An 8,484-nucleotide genomic window follows, 5' to 3' on the forward strand; every position below is an offset into this window, starting at 1 on the left:
CCCCCCCGTCCCTCACCCCCCCCCGTCCTCCTCACCCCCCCCCGTCCCTCACTCCCCCGTCCCTCACTCCCCCGTCCCTCACTCCCCCCGTCCCTCACCCCCCGTCCCTCACCCCCCCGTCCCTCACCCCCCCGTCCCTCACTCCCCCGTCCCTCACTCCCCCGTCCCTCACTCCCCCGTCCCCCCCGTCCCTCACCCCCCCGTCCCTCACCCCCCCGTCCCTCACCCCCCCGTCCCTCACCCCCCCGTCCCTCACCCCCCGTCCCTCACTCCCCCGTCCCTCACTCCCCCGTCCCTCACCCCCCCGTCCCTCACCCCCCCCGTCCCTCACCCCCCCGTCCCTCACTCCCCCGTCCCTCACTCCCCCGTCCCTCACCCCCCCCGTCCCTCACTCCCCCGTCCCTCACCCCCCCGTCCCCCCCGTCCCTCACCCCCCCGTCCCTCACCCCCCCGTCCCCCCCGTCCCTCACTCCCCCGTCCCTCACCCCCCCGTCCCTCACCCCCCCCGTCCCTCACCCCCCCGTCCCTCACCCCCCCCGTCCCTCACTCCCCCGTCCCTCACTCCCCCCGTCCCTCACTCCCCCGTCCCCCCCGTCCCTCACCCCCCCGTCCCTCACCCCCCCGTCCCTCACCCCCCCCGTCCCTCACCCCCCCCGTCCCTCACCCCCCCGTCCCTCACCCCCCCGTCCCTCACCCCCCCCGTCCCTCACCCCCCCGTCCCTCACCCCCCGTCCCCCCGTCCCTCACCCCCCCGTCCCTCACCCCCCCGTCCCTCACCCCCCCCGTCCCTCACCCCCCCGTCCTCACTCCCCGTCCCTCACTCCCCCGTCCCTCACCCCCCCGTCCCTCACCCCCCCGTCCCTCACTCCCCCGTCCCTCACTCCCCCGTCCTCACCCCCCCGTCCCTCACCCCCCCCGTCCCTCACCCCCCCGTCCCTCACCCCCCCCGTCCCTCACCCCCCCCCGTCCCTCACCCCCCCCGTCCCTCACTCCCCCGTCCCTCACTCCCCCGTCCCTCACCCCCCGTCCCTCACCCCCCGTCCCTCACCCCCCCGTCCCTCACCCCCCGTCCCTCACTCCCCCCGTCCCTCACCCCCCCGTCCCTCACCCCCCGTCCCTCACCCCCCCGTCCCTCACCCCCCCGTCCCTCACCCCCCCGTCCCTCACTCCCCCGTCCCTCACTCCCCCGTCCCTCACTCCCCCGTCCCTCACTCCCCCGTCCCTCACCCCCCCGTCCCTCACCCCCCCGTCCCTCACCCCCCCCGTCCCTCACCCCCCCGTCCCTCACTCCCCCGTCCCTCACTCCCCCGTCCCTCACCCCCCCGTCCCTCACCCCCCGTCCCTCACCCCCCCGTCCCTCACCCCCCCGTCCCTCACCCCCCGTCCCTCACTCCCCCGTCCCTCACCCCCCCGTCCCTCACCCCCCGTCCCTCACCCCCCCGTCCCTCACCCCCCCGTCCCTCACTCCCCCGTCCCTCACTCCCCGTCCCCCCCGTCCCTCACCCCCCCGTCCCTCACTCCCCCGTCCCCCCCGTCCCTCACTCCCCGTCCTCACCCCCCGTCCCTCACCCCCCGTCCCTCACCCCCCCGTCCCTCACCCCCCGTCCCTCACTCCCCCGTCCCTCACCCCCCCGTCCCTCACCCCCCCCGTCCCTCACCCCCCCGTCCCTCACCCCCCCCGTCCCTCACTCCCCCGTCCCTCACTCCCCCGTCCCTCACTCCCCCCGTCCCTCACCCCCCCGTCCCTCACCCCCCCCGTCCCTCACCCCCCCCGTCCCTCACCCCCCCGTCCCTCACTCCCCCGTCCCTCACTCCCCCGTCCCTCACCCCCCCGTCCCTCACCCCCCCGTCCCTCACTCCCCCGTCCCTCACCCCCCGTCCCTCACCCCCCCGTCCCTCACCCCCCCGTCCCTCACTCCCCCGTCCCTCACCCCCCCGTCCCTCACTCCCCCGTCCCTCACTCCCCGTCCCTCACTCCCCCGTCCCCCCGTCCCTCACTCCCCGTCCCTCACCCCCCCCGTCCCCCCGTCCCTCACCCCCCCGTCCCTCACCCCCCGTCCCTCACTCCCCCGTCCCCCACCCCCCCGTCCCTCACTCCCCCGTCCCCCCCGTCCCTCACCCCCCGTCCCTCACCCCCCGTCCCTCACCCCCCCCGTCCCTCACCCCCCCGTCCCTCACTCCCCCCGTCCCTCACTCCCCCGTCCCCCCCGTCCCTCACCCCCCCGTCCCCCCCGTCCCTCACTCCCCCGTCCCCCCCGTCCCTCACCCCCCGTCCCTCACCCCCCGTCCCTCACCCCCCCGTCCCTCACCCCCCCGTCCCTCACTCCCCCCGTCCCTCACTCCCCCGTCCCCCCCGTCCCTCACCCCCCCGTCCCCCCCCGTCCCTCACTCCCCCCGTCCCTCACCCCCCCGTCCCTCACCCCCCCGTCCCTCACTCCCCCCGTCCCTCACTCCCCCGTCCCCCCCCGTCCCTCACTCCCCCGTCCCCTCACTCCCCCGTCCCCCCCGTCCTCACCCCCCCGTCCCTCACTCCCCCGTCCCTCACCCCCCCGTCCCTCACCCCCCCCGTCCCCCCCGTCCCTCACCCCCCCGTCCCCCCCGTCCCCCCCGTCCCTCACCCCCCCGTCCCTCACTCCCCCGTCCCTCACTCCCCCGTCCCTCACCCCCCCGTCCCTCACTCCCCCGTCCCTCACCCCCCCGTCCCTCACTCCCCCGTCCCTCACTCCCCCCGTCCCTCACCCCCCCGTCCTCACCCCCCCGTCCCTCACCCCCCGTCCCTCACCCCCCCCGTCCCTCACTCCCCCGTCCCTCACCCCCCCGTCCCTCACCCCCCCGTCCCTCACTCCCCCGTCCCTCACCCCCCCGTCCCCCCCGTCCCTCACTCCCCCCCGTCCCTCACCCCCCCGTCCCCCCCGTCCCTCACTCCCCCGTCCCTCACCCCCCCGTCCCTCACTCCCCCGTCCCTCACCCCCCGTCCCTCACCCCCCCGTCCCTCACCCCCCCGTCCCTCACTCCCCCGTCCCTCACCCCCCCCCGTCCCTCACCCCCCCGTCCCTCACCCCCCGTCCCCCCCGTCCCTCACTCCCCCGTCCCCCCCGTCCCTCACCCCCCGTCCCTCACCCCCCGTCCCTCACCCCCCCGTCCCTCACCCCCCCGTCCCTCACTCCCCCGTCCCTCACTCCCCCGTCCCCCCCGTCCCTCACCCCCCCGTCCCCCCCGTCCCTCACTCCCCCGTCCCTCACCCCCCCGTCCCTCACCCCCCCGTCCCTCACTCCCCCGTCCCTCACTCCCCCGTCCCCCCCCGTCCCTCACTCCCCCCCGTCCCTCACTCCCCCGTCCCCCCCGTCCCTCACCCCCCGTCCCTCACTCCCCCGTCCCTCACCCCCCCGTCCCTCACCCCCCCGTCCCCCCCCGTCCCTCACCCCCCCGTCCCCCCGTCCCCCCCGTCCCTCACCCCCCCCGTCCCTCACTCCCCCGTCCCTCACTCCCCCGTCCCTCACCCCCCCGTCCCTCACTCCCCCGTCCCTCACCCCCCCGTCCCTCACTCCCCCGTCCCTCACCCCCCCCGTCCCTCACCCCCCCGTCCCTCACCCCCCGTCCCTCACCCCCCCCGTCCCTCACTCCCCCGTCCCTCACCCCCCCGTCCCTCACCCCCCCGTCCCTCACTCCCCCGTCCCTCACCCCCCCGTCCCCCCCGTCCCTCACTCCCCCGTCCCTCACCCCCCCGTCCCCCCCGTCCCTCACTCCCCCGTCCCTCACCCCCCCGTCCCTCACTCCCCCGTCCCTCACCCCCCCGTCCCTCACCCCCCCGTCCCTCACCCCCCCGTCCCTCACTCCCCCGTCCCTCACCCCCCCGTCCCTCACTCCCCCGTCCCTCACTCCCCCGTCCCCCCCGTCCCTCACTCCCCCGTCCCTCACCCCCCCGTCCCCCCGTCCCTCACCCCCCCGTCCCTCACCCCCCCGTCCCCCCGTCCCTCACCCCCCCGTCCCTCACCCCCCCGTCCCCCCCGTCCCTCACCCCCCCGTCCCCCCGTCCCTCACCCCCCCGTCCCTCACCCCCCCGTCCCCCCGTCCCTCACCCCCCCGTCCCTCACCCCCCCGTCCCTCACCCCCCCGTCCCTCACCCCCCCGTCCCTCACCCCCCCCGTCCCCCCCGTCCCTCACCCCCCCGTCCCTCACCCCCCCGTCCCTCACTCCCCCGTCCCTCACCCCCCCGTCCCTCACTCCCCGTCCCTCACTCCCCCGTCCCTCACTCCCCCGTCCCTCACCCCCCCGTCCCCCCCGTCCCTCACCCCCCCGTCCCTCACCCCCCCGTCCCTCACTCCCCCGTCCCTCACCCCCCCGTCCCTCACCCCCCCGTCCCTCACCCCCCGTCCCTCACCCCCCCCGTCCCTCACTTCCCCCGTCCCTCACCCCCCCGTCCCTCACCCCCCCGTCCCTCACTCCCCCGTCCCTCACCCCCCCCGTCCCCCCCGTCCCTCACTCCCCGTCCCTCACCCCCCCGTCCCCCCCGTCCCTCACTCCCCCGTCCCTCACCCCCCCGTCCCTCACTCCCCCGTCCCTCACCCCCCCGTCCCTCACCCCCCCGTCCCTCACCCCCCCGTCCCTCACTCCCCCGTCCCTCACCCCCCCCCGTCCCTCACTCCCCCGTCCCTCACTCCCCCGTCCCCCCCGTCCCTCACTCCCCCGTCCCTCACCCCCCCCGTCCCTCACCCCCCCGTCCCTCACCCCCCCGTCCCTCACCCCCCCGTCCCTCACTCCCCCGTCCCTCACCCCCCCCCGTCCCTCACCCCCCCGTCCCTCACTCCCCCGTCCCTCACTCCCCCGTCCCCCCCGTCCCTCACTCCCCCGTCCCTCACCCCCCCGTCCCCCCGTCCCTCACCCCCCCCGTCCCTCACCCCCCCGTCCCTCACCCCCCCGTCCCCCCCGTCCCTCACCCCCCCGTCCCTCACCCCCCCGTCCCCCCCGTCCCTCACCCCCCCCGTCCCCCCGTCCCTCACCCCCCCGTCCCTCACCCCCCCGTCCCTCACCCCCCCCCGTCCCTCACCCCCCCCGTCCCCCCCCGTCCCTCACCCCCCCGTCCCTCACCCCCCCGTCCCTCACCCCCCCGTCCCCTCACTCCCCCGTCCCTCACTCCCCCGTCCCCCCCGTCCCTCACCCCCCCGTCCCTCACCCCCCCGTCCCTCACCCCCCCGTCCCTCACCCCCCCGTCCCTCACCCCCCCGTCCCCCCCGTCCCTCACCCCCCCGTCCCTCACCCCCCCGTCCCTCACCCCCCCGTCCCCCCCCGTCCCTCACCCCCCCGTCCCTCACCCCCCCGTCCCTCACCCCCCCCCGTCCCTCACTCCCCCGTCCCCCCCGTCCCTCACCCCCCCCCGTCCCTCACCCCCCCGTCCCTCACCCCCCCGTCCCTCACCCCCCCGTCCCCCCCCCGTCCCTCACTCCCCCCGTCCCTCACTCCCCCGTCCCTCACCCCCCCGTCCCTCACCCCCCCGTCCCCCCCGTCCCTCACCCCCCCGTCCCTCACCCCCCCCCGTCCCTCACTCCCCCGTCCCTCACCCCCCCGTCCCTCACCCCCCCGTCCCCCCCGTCCCTCACCCCCCCGTCCCTCACCCCCCCCGTCCCTCACTCCCCCGTCCCCCCCGTCCCTCACCCCCCCGTCCCTCACCCCCCCGTCCCTCACCCCCCGTCCCCCCCGTCCCTCACCCCCCCGTCCCTCACCCCCCCGTCCCCTCACCCCCCCGTCCCTCACCCCCCCGTCCCCCCCGTCCCTCACCCCCCCCGTCCCTCACCCCCCCGTCCCTCACCCCCCCCCGTCCCTCACTCCCCCGTCCCCCCCGTCCCTCACCCCCCCGTCCCCCCCCGTCCCTCACCCCCCCGTCCCTCACCCCCCCCCGTCCCTCACCCCCCCGTCCCTCACTCCCCGTCCCCCCCGTCCCTCACTCCCCCGTCCCTCACTCCCCCGTCCCTCACCCCCCCGTCCCTCACTCCCCCGTCCCTCACTCCCCCGTCCCCCCCGTCCCTCACCCCCCCCCGTCCCTCACTCCCCCGTCCCTCACTCCCCCGTCCCTCACTCCCCCGTCCCTCACTCCCCCGTCCCTCACCCCCCGTCCCTCACTCCCCCGTCCCTCACTCCCCCGTCCCTCACCCCCCCCCGTCCCTCACTCCCCCGTCCCTCACCCCCCCGTCCCTCACTCCCCCGTCCCTCACCCCCCCGTCCCTCACTCCCCCGTCCCCCCCCGTCCCTCACTCCCCCGTCCCTCACTCCCCCGTCCCTCACTCCCCCGTCCCTCACCCCCCCGTCCCTCACCCCCCCGTCCCTCACTCCCCCGTCCCTCACCCCCCCGTCCCTCACCCCCCCGTCCCTCACTCCCCCGTCCCTCACTCCCCCGTCCCTCACCCCCCCGTCCCTCACTCCCCCGTCCCTCACCCCCCCGTCCCTCACTCCCCCGTCCCTCACTCCCCCGTCCCCCCCGTCCCTCACCCCCCCCCGTCCCTCACCCCCCCGTCCCTCACCCCCCCGTCCCTCACTCCCCCGTCCCTCACCCCCCCTCACCCCCTCACTTACCCTCACTCAGCACCGACAGGAAGTCCCGCCTCCTCCTGCCCCTCTCCTATTGGCCGCCGTCTCCCGCGGCTCCCCATTGGCCCCCATCTCCCCCCTCACCTCTCTCCGATTGGCGGAGGCGCCCGTCACTCCGGGGCGGCCGACGCGTCCATTTCCGCTCCCCGCCCCCTCTCTCTGTGACGTCAACCCCGCCTCCCCGACTCGGGTCGGCGACGGGACTCCAGGCCCCGCCTCCCCGTGCACGTCATCGGCCCCGCCCCCTCTCTCAGTGACGTCAACCCCGCCTCCCCGACTCGGGTCGGCGACGGGATTCAACCCAGACTCCAGGCCCCGCCTACCCGCGGACGTCTTCGGCCCCGCCCCCTCTCTCTGTGACGTCAAACCCGCCTCCCCGACTCGGGTCGGCGACGGGACTCCAGGCCCCGCCTCCCCGTGCACGTCATCGGCCCCGCCCCCTCTCTCAGTGACGTCAACCCCGCCTCCCCGACTCGGGTCGGCGACGGGATTCAACCCAGACTCCAGGCCCCGCCTACCCGCGGACGTCTTCGGCCCCGCCCCCTCTCTCTGTGACGTCAAACCCGCCTCCCCGACTCGGGTCGGCGACGGGACTCCAGGCCCCGCCTCCCCGTGCACGTCATCGGCCCCGCCCCCTCTCTCTGTGACGTCAACCCCGCCTCCCCGACTCGGGTCGGCGACGGGACTCCAGGCCCCGCCTCCCCGTGCACGTCATCGGCCCCGCCCCCTCTCTCAGTGACGTCACACCCGCCTCCCCGACTCGGGTCGGCGACGGTTTTCAACCCAGACTCCAGGCCCCGCCTCCCCGCGGACGTCATCGGCCCCGCCCCCTCTCTCACTGACGTGATAACCGCGTCACCGCCTCCCTCCCATCTACCAGTCACCTCCCCCCCAAGATTCAGATCAACCGAGACTCCAGGCCCCGCCTCCCCGGGTACGTCATCGGCCCCGCCCCCTCTCTGTGACATCAAATTCGCGTCACCCCCTCCCTCCCCTCTACCAGTCACCTCCCCCCCAAGATTCAGATCAACCGAAACTCCAGGCCCCGCCTCCCCGTAGACGTCATCGGCCCCGCCCCCTCTCTGTGACGTCAAATGCGCGTCACCGCCTCCCTCCCCCCTCCCGGTCACCTCCCACCAATATTCAGATCAACCGAGACTCCAGGCCCCGCCTCCCCAGGTACGTCATCGGCCCCGCCCCCTCTCTCACTGACGTCAAATCCGCGTCACCGCCTCCCTCCCTCCAGGCCACCATCACCACCCAGACTCAGATCAACACAGACTCCAGGCCCCGCCTCCCCGTCGACGTCATCGGCCCCGCCTCCTCCCCTCCCGACCTCGCCTCCCGCCTCCTCCCCCACCCCTAACCTCTCTCCGATTGGTGGACGCGCCCGTCACTCCGGCCCCGGAGTCCCATTGGTTGAACGCGCTGCCCGCCAGTCCTCGCCCCCTTTTTTGGCCGAACCCGCCCCTCTGCTCCGATTGGCCGGCCGGCCTGTCGCTCCCGGCGTCCCCCGCCCCCAAATGACGTCACGCCGTTGAACGTCACCGTCAGAGCCGAGGCCCGGATCCCGATTGGCTGCCTCTCCCCCCCACCCCCATCAGGAAGACGGGCCGCGCGCGTCCTCCGACTTCTTCCCATTGTGACGTCGCCTCCCTTCACCCAGCTCCGATTGGTTCGCGCCGCTGCCAATCAAGGCTGTTCCCCCCCCACACCCCGAGCGCTACGTCACCCGTTTGTCCCATCCCTTACCGCCCAGGTCCCGCGTGAGGCCTGCTGGGAGCTTGCTGCCCCTCCCCCCCCCAACCTCCCAGCTTGACCAAAAGCCCCATTGTACCCCCCCCCAAAACCTCCCCCCCCCCCCCCCCCAGACCCGGTCAGGGAGGGACGCCGGACCCCCCC

Source organism: Scyliorhinus torazame, unplaced genomic scaffold (genome assembly GCF_047496885.1).
Source record: "Scyliorhinus torazame isolate Kashiwa2021f unplaced genomic scaffold, sScyTor2.1 scaffold_1432, whole genome shotgun sequence".
Classification (NCBI taxonomy): domain Eukaryota; kingdom Metazoa; phylum Chordata; class Chondrichthyes; order Carcharhiniformes; family Scyliorhinidae; genus Scyliorhinus; species Scyliorhinus torazame.